The sequence below is a fragment of the Lithobates pipiens genome, unplaced genomic scaffold (genome assembly GCF_037356315.1).
Source record: "Lithobates pipiens isolate NorthernLeopardFrog02 unplaced genomic scaffold, aLitPip1_a1.2 Scaffold_22, whole genome shotgun sequence".
Lineage (NCBI taxonomy): Eukaryota > Metazoa > Chordata > Amphibia > Anura > Ranidae > Lithobates > Lithobates pipiens.
The window spans coordinates 319,212,095-319,229,447 of NW_027507784.1; the positions used below are offsets into that span (position 1 = coordinate 319,212,095).

The 17,353-nt window shown below is 42.8% G+C and overlaps 1 protein-coding gene across 1 annotated transcript in view; it reads right to left on the reverse strand.

The window, feature by feature from the left end:
• SEC14L5 (SEC14 like lipid binding 5) overlaps nucleotides 1-3,086 on the reverse strand; it is a 149,234-nt gene extending 146,148 nt beyond the window's left edge. The window contains exon 1 of the mRNA XM_077449468.1: nucleotides 3,070-3,086. The gene's annotated coding sequence lies outside the window, so the exon portion shown is untranslated. The remainder of the gene's footprint in view (nucleotides 1-3,069) is intronic.
• Between the last annotated feature and the right edge of the window lie 14,267 nt (nucleotides 3,087-17,353).

The following is a 17,353-nucleotide window of genomic DNA, read 5'->3' on the forward strand; positions in this document are numbered from 1 at the left end:
AAAAAATACCGAAAATTTTGTAAAAAAAAGCATTTTTCTTCATTTCTATTAAAATTTTTTGCAAATAAGTAATTTTTATTCATAAATTTGGCCAAAAATGTATACTGCTAAATGTCTTTAGTAAAAATAACCCAAATTAGTGGATATTATTTATTCTGCGTGAAAGTTATAGGGTCTACAAGCTATGGTGCCAATCACTGAAAATGTATCAATTTGATCACAGCTGATGTACTGACAGTCTATCTCATTTCTGGAGACCCTAACAAGCCAGTAATGTACAAAAACCCCCCAAATGACCCCTTTTTGGAAAGTAGACATTCCAAGGTATTTAGTACGTGGCACGGTTAGTTTTTTGAAGTTGTAATTTTTTCCCACAATTCTTTGCAAAATAAAGATTTTTTTTATTTTAATTTTTTTTCACACCAAATTGTCATTTTACCAGGCTATTTCTCTCACACGGCATATACATTCCACAAATGAAACCCCAAAATACATTCTGCTGCTCCTCCTGAGTACGGTGATACCACATGTGTTAGACTTTTACACAGCCTGGCCACATACACAAGTCCAACATTGAAGTAGCAACTTCAGGCGTTCTAGGAGCATAAATTACACATCTAATACCTCAACCACCTATTACACTTATGAAGGCCCTGGAGCACCAGGACAATGGAAACGCCCACAAAGTGACCCCATTTTGGAAAGCTAACACCCAGGTGGGCACTGATGGGCACAGGTGGGCACTGATGGACACAGGCGCCACTGATGGACACAGGCGGCACTGATGGACACAGGCGGCACTGATGGGGCACTGCAGTGGCACAGGTGGCACTGATGGGCGCAGGTGGCACTGATGGGCGCAGGTGGCACTGATGGGCACAGGTGGCACTGATGGGCACTATAGTGACTTTGGTGGCACTGGTGTGGCTCTGGTGGCACTGATTAGCACACAGATGGCACTGGTGGGCACAGGCGGCACTGGTGGGCACAGGCGGCACTGGTGGGCACAGACGGCACTGGTGGGCACAGGCGGCACTGATGTGGCACTGCAGTGGCGCAGATGAGCACTGATGGGCACAGATGGCACTGATGGGCACAGGTGGCACTGATGGGCACAGGTGGCACTGATGGGCACAGGTGGCACTGATGGGCACAGGTGGCACTGGTGTGGCACTGGTGTGGCACTGGTATGGCACTGGTATGCACTGTAGTGGCACTGGTATGCACTGGTATGCACTGGGGTGGCACTGGGGTGGCTCTGCTGGCACAGAGGTGGCACAGAGGTGGCACAGAGGTGGCACAGAGGTGGCACAGAGGTGGCAAAGGTGGCACAGGTCGCACAGGTGGCACAGATGTGGCACAGGTGATAGATGGCACTGGTCTGGCACTGGTCTGGCACTGTTCTGGCACTGTTCTGGCACTGTTGTGGCACTATTTGGGCACTGCTGGGCACTCACGGTTATTTTTTATTTTCACTGGAATGTTCTCCTCTCCTCTCACGCTGCATCGGTGTGAGGAGAGGAGACTGATGACCTTAGCTTGACCCGGCAAGCCGAATTGTTTACATTTGTGATCGCTCCGTCATTGGACGGAGCGATCACGTGGTAAAGGACCGCTGCCATTGGTCCTTTACCGCGATCCGTGTTGCGCCGGGTCCCGTGAACTCGGCGAGCACGGATGTTCCGGCGTGCGCGCCCCAGGGGGCGCGCACGAACGATTCTCCGGGAGGCCGTTAATTAACGGCCTCTCAGAGATAGCAAACCGACCTATAGCCGTTAATCGGCTATAGGCCGGTTATTAAGTGGTTAATGGTTTAATCTAAATTAAAAACCTGTAGGGGCTTCTACAAAATCGCCTGAATTATTTTGGGTACATAATTGGGCATTGGGTATTTAAAACTTGACATGTTTGGTGTCTATTTACTCAACGCAAGCCCTTCTTTTATATTTTACCCAAAAAATGGGTAATATGTTTTGTTTGCGTGCACTAAAAATACCTTTAGTGTAATATTTTATTGAAAATAGGGATTTGATTAACATGTGTGCAATTATCCCGTGACATTAGAAAATGTAACTACAGGGATTCTTTGTGACATACATGATAAAAACTGCAAAATAACCATTGTATAGCATGACTGGCTCAAGCCATCACAATTATAAATATTTCCTTTGATTGTCAGCATCACCTAGTTGTCATAATATGGTATTTTCATGAGATATTTTGGAAACTATGAGATATCGTGAGATATTTCATGAGATATTTGGGAAACTTTCATGTTTTGGGAAACTACCACATTATGGCCACTAGATGGGGCTGGTGATCATAGGAAATAAACATATTAGACAGAATACAGGGACTGTTTGTGACATACAGTATAAAAACTGCAAAATAACCATCGTATAGGACGACTGGTTCAAGGGCCTAAGGTCTGTTTCCTAAAAAAAATGTGTACAGCCATCACAATTATAAATATTTCTTATGATTGTCAGCTTCATCCATTGGTCATAATGTGGTATTTTCATGAGATATTTGGGAAACTACCACATTATGGCCACTAGATGGGGCTGGCATTCATAGGAAATAAACATATTAGACAGAATACAGGGACTGTTTGTGATGATTCACACAGCAAATTTTTATAACTAGACCCCACTGTGCCACTTTGCCCTCCCTTACCCTCAATATTACAGGTCTGCTTTATTAAAGGTAATGGCAGCCTAACTAATATTTAAAGTGGACCTAGAGTCAAATATGTTATGTGAAGTGCATACATGCTACGGAATGTGTAATCACTGACATAATTGTGTCATCTATGAATCTTAGTCCAGGAAGTAGATGGTGACCTTGGATGATGTATGAACAAAGATGGCGCCATCCTTCTGGGGAGAGAAGCAGGTGAAGATATTGTCAGGGGGGAGTACTGTGATCTCTGTGAGATGTAATAAATACCTGGAAGTGTTAACACTGGTACATCGCTTAGCATAGATGAACATAATGTGAACAAATATATCTGATGTTATCCCCACTTTAAGATGAATCTGTAAATAAGTAATGACAGCAGAGGGTTACCTGGCACAAGCCCGGAGAGGATGCGGATGGTCCGGTCACAGGATGGTGCTGATCCAAGCACTCCTCAGTCAGGCATAGTGAGAGGGATTCTGTCAGTGCTGCCAGCACAGCTCTTTGTTAAGCTGCAAACTCCAGCCTGCCGAGCAAGCAGATTTGTCGCTGAATAAACGGCATTCAGGCCCGGGACAGCCGTGACATCACAGCCCTGGCACATGGGATGGGTCTGCGTGCTCATCGCCAGGCTCGTAACACCTTACCCATCGATTTTACATTTTGTCCCTGAGATGCCTCTCCCTCTGAATAAACACTTTAAAAGGAAGGCTACTATATATATATATATATATATATATATATATATATATATATATATATATATATATATATATATATATATATATATATATATATATATATATATATATATATATATATCTCAACCAAAAATCCAGAAAAGAAACACATGGTACAAATGTTATAAATTGAGTTGCAGTTCAGTGAGTAAAATAAGTATTTGATGCCCAAGCAAAACATGACTTAGTCCTTGGTGGAGAAACTCTTGTTGGCAAGCACAAAGGTAAGAAGTTTCTTGTAGTTGGTGATCAGGTTTGCACACATCTCAGGAGGGATTTTGGTCCACTCTTCTTTACAGATCTTCTCTAAATCCTTAAAGAGAGACAGTTTTAAAAATTTTTTTTTAAAAGTCAGCAGCTGCAAACACTGTAGCTACTGACTTTTAATAAGCAGACTTACCTGTCCAGGGCTCCCACGATGTCGGCCGCCCGAGGCTGACCCGTCCCTCGGCTCTCGGGTCCCGGCGACACCATTTTAACTGAGGGAAACAGGCAGTAGAGCCTTGCGGCTTCACTGCCCATTTCCTACTGCGCATGCGCAAGTCACAGTTCCCAGAACACACAGCGCCCCATTACCCAGAGGACGCTGCACGGAAGAGAGAAGACCGAAGATCACCGCGGAGGAGGAAGAGGCAGATTAGGACGATGTGCCTAGCAACAGGTATTTCTGGTAAGTTAACAAAAAACATTTTTTTTTTTTCTGATTTTTTTTTCTAAATTTTTAATGTATTTTTGTTTTTCAGGGTGGCCCTCCACTTTAAGGTTTCTTAGCTGTTGCTTGGCAATTCAAAGTTTCAGATCCCTCCATACATTTTCTATAGGATTAATATGCTTCTTCTTGAGCCACTCCTTTGTTGCCTTGGCGGTATGTTTTGGGTCATTGTCATGCTTGAAGACATATCCACGACCCATATTCAGTGTTCTGGCTGAGGGAAGAAGGTTCTCACCCAAGATTTTACAACACATGGCCCCGTCCATTGACCCCTCAATGCGGCAAAGTCGGCCTGTACCTTTAGCAGAGAAATAGCCCCAAAACATAGTTTCCACCTCCGTGCTTGACTGTAGGGATGGTGTTCTTAGGATCATAGTCAGCATTTTTCTTCCTCCAAACACGGCGAGTCGAGTTAATGCCAAAGAGCTTAATTTTGGTCTCATCTGACCACAACACTTTCCCCCAATTCTTCTCTGAACCATTTAGATGTTCATTGGCAAACTTCAGCCTGTACATGTGCCTTCTTGAGAAGGGGGACCTTGCGGGTGCTGCAGGATTTCAATCCATAGCTGCGTATTGTGTTACCAATGGTTTGTTTAGTGACTCTGGTCCCAACTGCCTTGAGATCATTCCCAGCTCCTCCCGTGTAGTTCTGGGCGGATCCCTCACTTTTCTCTTGATCATCCTTACCTCATGAGGGAAAATCTTGCATGGAGCTCGAGACTGTTGGTTATTTTGTATTTCTTCCATTTGCGAATATTCACTTCAACAGTTGTCGCCTTCTCACCAAGCTTCTAGCTGATGGTCTTGTAGCCCATTCCAGTCTTGCCCCTGACATCCTCTGACAGCTCTTTGGTCTTGCCCATGATGGTGAGGTTTAAATGGAAGAGATTCTGTGGACAGGCGTCTTTTATACACATAATGAGTTGTCATTAGGAGCACCTTCTTAAATTGACAGGACCAATGTGTGTACCGCATGATCACATAGTGTAGTCAGTCTGTGGGAGCCAGAATTATTGTTGGTTGGTAGGGAATCAAATACTTATTTTACTCACTGAACTGCAACTCAACTTATAACTAGAGATGGGCCGAATGGACTCCTATTCGGTTCAGGCCAGAACTCTCGAACATCGAGAAAGTTCGGATCCGAATAACGAACCCCATTGATGTCTATGGGGCCCAAACTGTAATGCCGCGTGCACACGATCGTAATTCCGGACAGAAAAAGACTGATGAGAGCTTTTCATCGGAAAATGTGACCGTGTGTATGCGCCATTGGAATTTAGCTGTCCGAATTTCCGCCAGCCAAAAATTGATAGCATGTTCTCAATTTTCCAGACGAAAAAACTTTCTATCGGTAATTCCAATTGTGTGTATGCAATTCCGACATGCCAAAAATCACGCATGCTCAGATTCAACTACGAGAAGCTATTGGCTACTGGCTATTGAACTTCCTTTTTCTAGTCACCTCGTACGTGTTGTACGTCACCGCGTTATAAATGATCGGAATTTGATGTGACTGTGTGTAGGCAAGACAGCCTGAGCCGAATTCCCTCAGAATTCCTGCCGGGAAAACCCTCAGAGCTTTTTCCGACAAGAATTCCGATCGTGTGTACGCGGCATGAGAATCAAAAGTGCCCATTTTGAGGGCATATATGAGCGTTTTTGGGCATACAATGATTATGGAGGTCTGGGTACTGCCCTGGGGGACATGTAACAGTGAAAAAAAAAGTTTGTAAAAAATATAATTTTTAAATGAGCAGTGATTTACTGATGTTTAAAGTTAAACAATAAAAATATCTAATATAGTCCCCTTAGTCTGCCTCTAAGGTGGTACAGCTGTAGAAAACACCTAAGAACATTCACTCAGAAAAGAAGGTACCCTAAGAACATTCATTCAAAATAGAAAGTATACTAAGAAAATTCACCCGGGAGAGAAAACACCTGAAGAACATTCACTCAGAAGAGAAAACACCTGAAGAACATTCACTCAGAAGAGAAAACACCTGAATAACATTCATGCAGAAGAGAAAACACCTGAATAACGTTCACTCAGAAGAGAAAACACCTGAATAACATTCACGCAGAAGAGAAAACACCTGAATAACATTCACTCAGAAGAGAAAACACCAAATAGTCACTCAGAAGAGGAAAGACCTGAAGAACATTCACTCAGAAGAGAAACACCAAGAACTTTCATTCAGAGAGAAAATATTCTGAGAATATTCACCCAGAAAATAAAACACCAGAAGAACATTCACTCAGAATAGAAATCTAGAAACATGAAGAACATTCACTTAAAAGAGAAACACGCTTACTCATTCAGAAGAGAAATCGTTCTAAGAAATTTCCTCAGAGGAGAGACATCAAGTTCATTCTGAAAAGAAAACATCCTAACAGTGTTTAATCAAAAAAGAAATAACAAGAACATTTGATTAGAAGAGGAAATAACTTCGGAAACAATTGATCAGAAAGAACTAATCGAAGAGTTTGTAATGCCAAAACATTTTTTTTTTGAAAGAGTAGATAATTGTTAAACCCAAATGAACTCTGCACAAATGTCGAAATTCACAACTTAAAAAAACTTTTATTTCTTAAAATGCTTAACCATAAGGATGAGAGCTGCTCCCACCAATATCCAATATCCACAAATGAATATCAAAAAGATACATACTGTGTATATTCATCTGTGCAGTGCTGTCACTATAAATCTGTAATATACCCACAAAACAGCAGTACACAAACAGAACATTGTATCCCGCCATACATTGCACATGCACAGCGATGGCAGACTGTGTGCCACCGCCTCGTCCTATGTGTTTCATCACAAATTAAGTCTTATGCCGCGTACACACGATTGGACATTCCGACAACAAAATCCTGTTTTTTTTTCCGACGGATGTTGTCTCAAACTTGTCTTGCATACACACGGTCACACAAATGTTGTCGGAAATTCCAAACATCAAGAACGCGGTGACGTATGACGAGCCAAGAAAATTTAAATTCAAAAGCCAGTGCGGCTCTTCTGCTTGATTCCGAGCATGCTTGGAATTTTGTGCGTCTACACATGATCAGAATTTTGTTGTCGTCAAATTTAAAATCCAGCTTTCAAATTTTTGTTGTCGGAAATTCTGACAGAAAATGTTTGTTGGAGCCTACACACGATAAGAATTTACAACAATAAGCTCACATCGAACATTTGTTGTTGGAAATTCCGACCAAGTGTACGTGCCATTTGTGTTCCTGATTTCCCTGAAGACGTCGTTTGTGATAAAACACATGGGGCGGAGCACTCAATCTGACATCAATGCACATGTGCGTTGTACAGCGGGTGAAATACATATGGGGTAGTTTTGGATTTCCCATATTTATCATAAATATGTATTATCTTTCCTATTCCTATAGCTAGCTATTTTATATATGTGTGTGTGTGTGTGTGTGTGTGTGTGTGTGTGTGTGTGTATATATATATATATATATATATATATATATATATATACATATAATATGTATGTATGTGTATATATATATATATATATATATATATATATATATATATATATATATATATAAAACGTCAATGCTCAAAGTAGAAAATGTTGGTTTATTTCCAAAGACAGTAGAAAACTAACATAAGACTAAAAGAATAATACAGAGCATATAAAACAAAAAGAGAGGGGGGTGATACGATATCGTAAGTCCTTCCTTTCAGGTTCTGAATGCTGGCCGGGCTCCAAGAAAAAAAGAGAAAAAACCCCTAGCTGGCCATTACCTTTTAAAGCATTTTCAGACACAATGCAAACAAACACCCTCTGCCCGCACCTGTAGTCCTCTGTCCAATGAGATGCTATAATAGTCCATCCTTCCTAATCACCAGGAAGTATGTTACTCCCCCAAACATCTTCCAGGAAGTGTGTTGTGGTCTCCACCAGATGGCAGCATTAGTCCATGAACCAATGCTTTGACCCAAGTCATCTTCCAGTAACAGCTGGCCTTTGATGTTGCTGTAATTCAGGAAATCAGTAATTTTAATTCCTACCTCCCCAGGAGGTCTGATGATCTTCTACCCCCCCCCCCCCCCCCATTAATCACATGAGAAGGGCCGATGTGAGAACATCCTTTAGGAGATGGATTCCCATTTATGACTCCTTCTTACAAACACCCTGCTGGGTAGGATTGCTGTACTGGCATTCCAAGACAACTTCCAACATAGGCAAAATGGCTTTATTAACCAGGCAGTAAAAATCTAAGAATGCAAAACTATGTTAGCCCCAAAATTATGTAAATTCACATGTGCATAATCAATAGTGACTCAATAGTGATAAACTCTACTGCAATATTATCCAAATGTGAAATTTTTTTAAAAAATTAGTAAAATTAATAAACACAAGTGTATAGAGATCAAAGAATATATATAGTCCATAAAAAGAAATCCAGAATACGGAAAACTTTCTTTTATGTGAGAATTCAGTGAATTCTGAATACTGAATTCTCACATAAAAGAAAGTTTTCCGTATTCTGGATTTCTTTTTATGGACTATATATATTCTTTGTTCTCTATACACTTGTGTTTATTAATTTTACTAATTTTTTCAAATTTTTTCACATTTGGATAATATTGCAGTAGAGTTTATCACTATTGAGTCACTATTGATTATGCACAAGTGAATTTACATCATTTTGGGGCTAACATAGTTTTGCAATCAATGTGTATAACTTTTGTTATCTATTTTAGTAGTAGTTAAGCGCTACAAGGTGATTTATCTGATAATTTATTTTATTTCTGTTTTTACCTTCTGATCTATATATTCATATTTTTAAGTAGCAGCTGGAGGCAGGGTGTGTTTAGCGCTGTGATGATACACTAAGTTGGCGGTCTTTTGAAGTGTGTATCCGGTTTTTTAAAAATCAAAGAATGTCTGATATAATAAACATGTTGACTTCCAACAGCGGGTCACTTATAATGTAAGGATTTTTAAAATGAAAACCAGGGACATACTGTATGTGGGGATGAGGGTTAGAGGATATGTGCAAGGGGGTGCTTTGGGAAGGGAGAGGAATTGCTGTGGGGGGGGGGGGGTTAAACTTCAAATCTGCCCCTCCTTCTAGCACAAGACCCAAAACAAAGCACCCCTAGAACATAATCTCAAACCCCCAACCCCCTCCCTAAAATGACTCCTGGCAGCATAATTGTTACCAGCCCCCCACCATGTCCCCCAAGACTCCTGTTATTACAGACCTCAGCCCTGGCCCCCAGGCAGATGCTGTAGCGAGGTGTCCCTCCTCCTCGGCTCTTCCTCCTGGCCTGTGTACTTGTCATATTAGAGCCGAGGAGGAAGCATTGTACAGTGAGTGCAGCCGGGGGGAGGGGGGAGAGGAATGCAATTGCGGTGTGTGGGACCCTGTCTCTGCCTCACACCCTCCTCCCCACACACTGTGTGGAGCTGAAAAGATCCCGGAAGGGAAGGAGGAAGAGGAGAGAGCCGCTGTGCCCCTCTCAATGCTGGGACAGTGCCAGTTTGGACCTAGTGTCCCCCTCTGGCGGTTGTCATCCGGGTGCGGGCTGCAACCCCATAGCGTCGCCACTGAGCCCCGTTCTGCCTCAGCACCCACCCTGCAATCCAGGGACAAATCTGGGGACAGACAGGCACAGGGGACATTGTCCTCAATCCGGGGACTGTCCCCTGAAACCAGGGACGTCTGGTCACCCTATTATAATGTACTAGTATGCATTGCATGCTAGCACATTATGTGAAACTTACCTGAAAACGAAGCCCTCCAGCGCCGCGCTGTCACGAATGAATGGACAAGCCGCAATGGCGTCACTTTAAGCCCTTGTACACAGGGTCGGACATTCCGATGGATAATGTCCGATAGGAACGTGTTATCAGATAATCCGACTGTGTGTGGGCTCCATCGGACTGTTTACATCGGAATATCCGACGGACAAAGTATTAGAGCTGGGCTATAAAACTTTCCGACAACATGATCCGATCGGACATTGTCCAATTGTGTGTAGAGAATTCCGATCGGACAAAGTGCCACGCATGCTCAGATCAAATTCCTAGACCAAAGCTATTGGCTACTAGCCTGAACGTAGTCCAGTCGTAACGAAATAACATCATCACGTTACATACGATCGGATTGTCCAACAACTTTGTCCGACCGTGTGTATGCAACACAAGTTTCGGACAAAATCTTGTTGTCGGAATGTCCAACCGTGTGTACAAGGGCTAATGCATGCTTGCGGGAGTTGCAGTTCAAGGCACAGGTCTTTGTGTTATAGGATTACCTATAGGTAAAACTCAACCAAGGGAGGGTACTCCCACGTTAATCCTTCTCTGTCCAAAACATTTTAGAAATTTTTTGGCTATACCTACTCCATATAGGGATAGATTTTTAGTGTTAGAGTAGCTTTAATTCTCTTTTTCTGCATCTTTGGCATCATACCTAACTCACTTGCAGAACAGCCGCCACAGTTTTACTGAGGCAGAATGGTATGGCTTGGCCAAACAGCGTTATGTAACGTTGCTTCACCCTGTGGCCACTAGGGGTGCACTTGCCCGCTGCTCGCTCCTGGAGCCGATGTGAATGCCTGTCGGTCGCGATCACCACCGTATTCCCGCGATCGCTGCTGACACACCGAGAAGCAGGACCTGTGTGTGTAAACATACAGTTTCCGGTTCTCTGAGGGGAGAAGAGACTGATCGTCCGTTCAAACAAAGCATGAACAGCGATCTATCATCTCCCCTACACAGTCCCCTCCTCCCTTCAGTTAGAATACAGAGAGGGAACACAGTTAACCCCTTAATTGCCTCCTTCCCTGCCAGTGACATTTTTACAGTAAACAGTGCATTTTTATAGCACTGATCGGTGTATAAATGACAATGGTCCCCAAAAATGTGTCAAAAGTGTCGGATGTGTCCGCCATAATGTCGCAGTAAAACTCAGTAAAAAATGCAGATCACCGCCATTACTAGTAAAAAAAAAAATTATAATAAAAATTCCATAAAACTATCACCTATTTTGTAGACGCTATAACTTTTGCGCAAACCAATCAATATACATTTTTTGCAATTTTTTTTACCAGAAATATGTAGAAGAATACGTATCGGCCTAAACTGAGGAAAATTTTTGTGGGATATTTATTATAGCAAAAAGTAAAAAATATAGATTTTTTTTCAAAATTGTCGCATTTTTTTTGTTTATCTGCTTAAGGACCACCTCCTTCACATATACGTCGGCAGAATGGCACGGCTGGGCACAAGTACGTACCTGTATGTTGCTCTTTAAGTGCCCAGCCGTGGGCCGGGAGCGCGCCGCCGGTCCTGAGCTCCGTGACCATGGCCGCGGGGCCAGCGGACCCGATCGCCGCTGGTGTCCCGCGATCGGGTCACATAGATGAAGAACGAGGAGAGGTCTGTGCAAACAAACCTCTCCCCGTGCTTCCTACTGAGCCTGTCACTGATCGTCTGTTCCCTGTTATAGGGAAAGACGATCAGTGACGTCAGATGCCAAGCCACGCCCCCCTACAGTTAAAAAAAAAACACACACACACACATTTAACCCCTCCCCACCCCCTAGTGGTTAAATCCTTCACTGCCAGTGTCATTTACACATGATTCATTGCATTTAAATAGCACTGATTGCTGTATAAACGACAATGGTCCCAAAAATGTGTCAAAAATGTCCGATGTGTTCTCCATAATGTCGCAGTCACAATAAAAATCGCTGATCGCCGCCATTACTAGTGAAAAAAAATTAATAAAAATGCCACAAAACTATCCCCTATTTTGTAAACGCTATAACTTTTGCGCAAACCAATCAATAATCGCTAATTGTGATTTTTGTTTTTACCAAAATTATGTAGAAGAATACGTATCGGCCTAAACTGAGGAAAAAAATGTTTTTTTTATATATTTTTGGGGGATATTTATTATAGCAAATAGTAAAAAATATTGAATTTTTTTCAAAATTGTCGCTCTATTTTTGTTTATAGCGCAAAAAATAAAAACTGCAGAGGTGATCAAATACCACCCAAAGAAAGCTCTATTTTTGGGGAAAAAAGGACGCCAATTTTGTTTGGGAGCCACGTCGCACAATTGTCAGTTAAAGCGACACAGTGCCGAATCGCAAAAAGGGGCCTGGTCCTTTGGCTGCAATAAATATAAACCGCAGAGGTGATCAAATACCACCAAAAGAAAGCTATATTTGTGGGAAAAAAAGGACGTCAATTTTGTTTGGGTGTAACGTCACATGACTACGCAATTGTCAGTTAAATTGACACAGTGCCGAATCGCAAAAAGTGTCCTGGTCAGGAAGGGGGTAAAATCTTCCAGGGCTGAAGTGGTTAATGTATACATTTTTCTTAAAGTGTGTGTTACCCTCCAAAAACACTTGCCACCCTTAGGCCATTTTAAAACATCCTGGTTTTCAAGTGATTAAAATAAGCTCATGAGTATAGTTTAATTTTTTTTCAGCTGGTGATTGCTGTTGGGTATGAGTGATCCAGGGGGCTTTACAACCGCCTGTTCACTCTTACAGTATTGAGAAGGGATGGTGTATTAGCCTCCTTGTGATAGAAATAAAGTCCAATTTTAATGTGTATTTAAACTGCAATTGTGCCACACGTGAGGTCAGTGGTGGACGGTCCATTAGGAGTGCAGGGGTTCCACCCCCCCCCCAATCCATGCACCTGGCCCCTAATCTACATGCAGGGCACCGGACGCATGGATTTCAATGGGCTTTTTTTTTTTAAACACATGATTAGAGCTAGAGGCTCTAATTGGCTTAAAAAAAGGGTGGGCTTGGGGTTAGAACCCTGCATCCCCCCCCCCCAAAAAAAAAATATTGAGCTCCGGCCGCCACTGCGTGAGGTATTGCTAAGAACCAGCAATAAATTTAGAACCATAATTCATGGTTAACTCTAAAGTCATAACCTGTGAAGGTGTTTAAAGAGGAAGTAAACCCTGATGGGTTTACTTCCTCTTTCATTCCCTGTAAAGGCAAAGCATAATGGGCTACTGTGCATCGCATAGTAGTCCATTATGTGTCATTTACCTGACACAGGAGCCAGCGAAGTCACCGCTGTCCCCTGTAGTTCCGAGCGTCCATCTTCTTGGTGGGTCTCCGTGGGTCTCGCTGCTCCAGTGCTGTGATTCGCCGGAGCAGCGATGACGTCACTCCCGCGCATGCGCACGGGAGCCCGAGACTCGCGGCATTGCCGTCATCGACGATGCCCCGCTCAGTGCGCCTGCGCGCCGCTGTCTACGGCGCATGCGCCATAGATAGCGGTGCCTGTCTTCGGGCAAATATCTCCTAAACCGTATAGGTTTGGGAGATATTTCTTGGACCTACAGGTAAGCCTTAATCTAGGCTTACCTGTAGGTCAAAGTGGTTTGTAAGGGTTTACAACCACTTTAAAGCATCACCTATGAAAATTTTTTGATGATGTAGTGTTTCGCCATTTCACATGTGTATGCAATTTTGGGTCTTGACATGTTGGATATTTATTCTATTTATTTTAAAATGTGTGTGAAATTTTTAAAAATTGCCCCGGACGCATAGTGGTTAAATATATATGTATTGGGTTATGTATATAAGTCTTGGTAAATATCCATTTTTTTTTTTATCTCATTTAGTACTGATGTATACCTGGTGATCTTGCCAGTTCCCCTTAGTTCCTGTATCTAACTGACCATGCCAACCACGATCAGTTTGCATTCCTGGGATTGCTGCTAGAAGATACAGGATACTGTGCCAGTGTATGGCATGCCTGTATCTCTCGTGGTCAGTTCAGGTGCACCCACCCAGCCCTGCCCTGATTATTAACAGCAGATTCCAGTAAAAACGACAGCGCATGCACAGACTGAGAACATACTTCCCCACTATGTGAGATGTGACCACGGCTATGCAGGGCTTTTATTCACAGAAAATAGGTACAGGAACTCAACCACAACCCCCCAAACCCCCCCCCCCCCCCCCACACACACACACACACACACACACATACACACTCCAAACTGCATCAAGTAGTGGGTGTGGTCAAATTTCACTAACAGTGGGAGGGTCTTAAAGGAGCAACTGTTTTATATCTTTTTCAATAAAAATAATAAAAAAATAAAATAAAGGAAGTGCATTACGTACAGGGTTTATTTTGACCAGCCATGGAGGACTAGAAGCTCCTCCTGCCACTGTTTCCTTGCAGACAGGCTGGGAAAGAGCTGGATCATGTGACTAGAAAAAAAAGATACTTAGATATTATTTTTTATTAAAATAATTACAGTTCAGCCGCTGAAGAATTTAACCCCTTCCTGATCTGGCCATTTTTTGCCATACGGCACTTTTGACACTTTTTTGGGACCATTGACATTTATACAGGGATCATTACTGTCTAAATGTCAGTGGCAGGGAAGGGGTTGACACTAGGGGGTTAAGTGTTCCCTAGGTGTGTTCTAACTGTGAGGGGATTGGACTGACTGGGGGAGGAGACATATCGTTGTTCCTACTTAGTAGAAACAGATGATCTGTTTCTCCTCCCCTGACAGAACAGGGATTTGTGTGTTTACACACGCAAATCCCCGTTCCTGCTCTTGTGCCCGCGATTACGGGTCCCCCAGCGTGCAGCTGTGCGCATGCGCCTGCTATGGCTTTTAAAGGAGCCGCAGTATATATATGGCGAATTCATGCAGCAGAGCCATTCTGCCACCGTATATATACAGGAGCCGGTCGGGAAGTGGTTAAGTAATTTTATTGCCAAAAATTTGGATTTTTACATGTGTGCAAAAAATGAAAAAAAAAAATGCTCCAGAGCTGATCTCGTTAAACCAGAGTTCAGTGTCTTGGTGAATATAATGTATCCTATTCATTTTGGTATTGTATTACATTGTATTGTTTGCATCACAGTATCATTTGAATTGCATTGTATCATTTGTATCACTTGTATCACATTGTATTGTACCACTTGTATCCACAAGGTGGCGACATCTCATCTAACATTTTCCTTGACCCAAGCATTCTAAATTGCAATTATAGAAATCAGTTACAGAGAAAAGCATCACTGCTGTGGAAATGCAATGAAGAGAGTGCTTGCTCACTTTAAGTGCCATTTTGTAGTGGTTGGATGATGCATCCCAACTCATTTGTCTTAAAATGTATCTCTAGACAAAACTTTTTTTTTTCTTTTTGGATAGAATAAGGAGTTAAAAGTTTTTATTGTTCTCTATGCCCCCGTTAGGGCACATCACCAGTCTATTTGTACTATTAACCATTTTCACCGAGACAGAAAATGAGGGCAAATCCAAAATTATAGAGTTGTCCTTAGAGTAAGAGTTGAAGGGAAATTTCCCAATGGGACAGCTGTCTAAAGCTGGCCATACATTATACAAGTTCATTGTATACATTCTGTACAATCTCCTTTAAATTTACCAAATCTATAATATGACAAGCCATAATAATATTCTTTATCCAATGAAGCAGGTCCTTGTACTACATAGTTGATGGTAGATCTAAATGAGATTGTACAATCAGATTGTACAGTGTATGGTCACCCTACTGGGGGCATTCCTTTAACTTTGGGAGACTTCTGCCCTGTACACACGGTCGGAAATTCTGATGGAAAACGTCCGATCGGATCGTGTGTGGGCTCTATCGGACTTTTTCCATCAGAAATTCAGACGGAAAAAATTTGAGAGCAGGACCTCAAACTTTCCGACAAAAAAATCTGATCGGACTTTTTCCAATCGTTTGTAGAGAATTCCGATCGGACAAAGTGCCACGCATGCTCAGATCAAATTACGAGACCAAAGCTATTGGCTACTAGCCTCAACGTAGTCCCGTCGTAATGAACAAACATCATCAGGTTCCAAGCGATCGGTTTTTCTGACAGCTTTGTCCGACCGTGTGTATGCAACACCAGTTTAGGACAAAATCTGTTGGAAAAAATCAGACGGATTTTGTTGTCGCAATGTCCGACCGTGTGTATGGGGCATTCCTCAAAGTTCCTGCTGTGTTTTCTTCTAGAGAAAAATGTCCTTAAAGTGGAGTTCCACCCAAAAATGGAACTTCCGCTTTAAGTGCTCGTGACCCCCTGACATGCCATTTTTTATTGCGGGTTAACCTTTTTTTACAGGCACCCAGCTCCCACTTCCTCCCTCGGTGTCGTGGCTCCGGAAGGAAGTTCAATTCTCTCCCCCCCCCCTGCAATCTTCTGGGACATGTCACAGGTTCCAGAAGATTGGTTGGCCAATCACAACATGCAGTGCGTGCCCGGCTATGAGCCACAGCTGGGCACCCACAGTTAGAATGCCGGCACCACAGAAACGAGCGAGGCTTTGCGCGGCTGCATCGCTGGACCATGAGACAGGTGAGTGTCTGATTATTAAAAATCAGTGGCTACACTTTTTGGAGCTACTGACTTTTAAATGGATGGAACTCCGCTTTAACCACTTGGCGTCTGCACTATAGCCGAATGACAGCCACAGCACGGACCTGAATTTCTGGGAGGCCGTCATATGACGTCCTCCCCTGTGCACGCTCCCCATGCGCGCTGTGATCGCTGAGTCACTGAGACTCGGGTGATCACCAATCCGAGTAAGGGGCTGATCCCGGCCCCTTACCACGTGGTCAGCTGTCAGCCAATGACAGCTGATTACATGATGTAAACAAAACCTTGGTTTTCTTTTCTCCTCACGCTGACAGCGTGAGGAGAAAAAAAAAGGCGGTCGCCGGCTTATGTGCAAGGGACATTAGTCCCGAAGAGGAAGAGGCAATTCTGCCTTGTCTGTGCCCACCAGTACCCCCTGCCAGTGCCCACCAGTGCCACCTATCAATGCCCACAAGTGCCACCTATTAATTCCCACTAGTGGTGCCGTGCCAATCAGCACCACCTAGCAGTGCTGCCTATCAGTGTAACCAAGCAGTGCCCATTATTGCCACCCATCAGTGCCCAATCACTGCCACCTATTAGTGCCCATCAGTGCTGCCTAATCAGCGTACATCAACGAAGGAGAAAAATTACCTGTTTGCAAAATTTTATAACAAAATATAACAAATTATACATTTATTTTTTTTCATATGGTCTTTTTAAATTTTTTTAACAAAATATAAAAACCACAGAGGTGATCAAATACCACCGAAAAGAAAACTCTATTTGTGGGAAATTTTATTTTAAAATTTCATTTGGGTAGAGTGTAGCATGACTGCGCAATTGTCATTCAAAATG